Genomic DNA, 1572 nt, shown 5'->3' with positions numbered 1-1572 from the left:
AAAAAAAAAAAAAAAAAAAAAAAAAAAAAAAAAAAAAAACAAAAACAAAAAAAAAACCAGCTAGCCAGGTGTGGCAGCACTCTGCAGGTGAAGACAGGCAGATATTCAACTTCTTGGCCACTCTGTTCTACAGAGCTGAGTTTCAGAACAGCTAGTACTGCACCAAACAAAACCCTCTTGGCTGCCTCAGAGTGAAGCTACCTCAGAGAGCGCCCAGCTGCATAAACTTGTTGGGTTTTATATGGACATATGACAGAGCCTGGAACTGCCAGGTGGTTAGCATGGGGACTTTTCCAGAAAGATGATGTGCTGACAGCTGCAGTCAGGAGTGCAGTCTTTAAGGGCTTCTGAGAATCACTTAACATTTCTATTTCCCAGCAAAACCCAGCCCAGGTGTGGGTAGAGTCATTATCTTAAAACATTGCTGTCAGCACTGCCATTGGGGGGTGGGGGACACTTTGTGACCCAATAGTCTTCTTGCTTGCACAGCAAATGTTCTTACCCACAGACCCATCTCCTCAGCTCTGGAGAGATTTTTAGTTGTTCCAAGCAGATGGACTATGGGACTACAGTGCTGCTATGGGAATCTAGTGGGTAGAGGCCAGGGATGCTGCTAAAATTTCCATCATGCACCAAGGGGCCCTCATAACTATCTGGCCTTAATATGCTCAGGTGAAAAAAGTCTGGTGTAGCTGACTGTAGCTGTAGGTTTAAACTGAGAACTCCATCTTCACACACTTGAGAGTTCAGGCCAGATGTAAAAAAAAAAAAAAAAAAAAAGGGACCATTTAGTTAGCCTGGATTGTTGCTTGGAAATAGACAATCTGGACTTTCACGTTCAACATCAAGTAGACTTCATGACTAGTCTGGTGCCTTCGAATTGCCCAGTGAATATGAGATAGCTTATCTACCAGAGTTTCTCGCCCATGATGAAGATAATTGTGAGTTACCTAAGGCGTTCATAGGCCAACAAACTGAGTCTCAGTCTGAACAAGAAGCTCTCAGTCTGAAAGTGTGAGGGGTCATTGACACGTAGCCTCTTTCCTCCTCCTCTTTTCCCTCCTGATATGGGAGTCACCCCCACTTTTCCAAGTCTGTGGCTTATGCAGATCAGGCCAGCGGGGGCCCAAGAGGGCAGACCTAGTCTTGATTCTGCAACTGACCTTCTGTTTGAACAGAGACACTTTCTGGTTCCCAGGCATCAGTTTTCTTACAGTGAAAGTAAAAATTACCGTTAGCTGGAGGGATGGCCTGTGGTTACTAAACCTCTTCAGATACCTCAGTAAGCTCCAGCCTCAATTCCTCTGTCAGCGCTGGGATGACAGCTCTGTGGAAATGAAGGCCTGCTTATATTCCTGCATCTGCATGATCATATCTGTATTGATTTCTTATCAATTAGATCACAAATATTACTTTCATGCTGGTTATAAACACAGTGCTATGTCTGGTGTTTGGAGGGCTTTCATTCCAGTGAGGACGCAGTCACAAAAATCCCAATACAAGGGAAAAATGGTAACATCATTCAAGGGATGGTGTAGTAGGTAGTAGGTGGCATTAGCAGAGGTTATATGG

The sequence above is a fragment of the Mus pahari genome, chromosome 13 (genome assembly GCF_900095145.1).
Source record: "Mus pahari chromosome 13, PAHARI_EIJ_v1.1, whole genome shotgun sequence".
In the NCBI taxonomy this organism is placed as follows: Eukaryota; Metazoa; Chordata; class Mammalia; order Rodentia; family Muridae; genus Mus; species Mus pahari.
Note: the sequence above shows the minus strand (reverse complement) of the source record.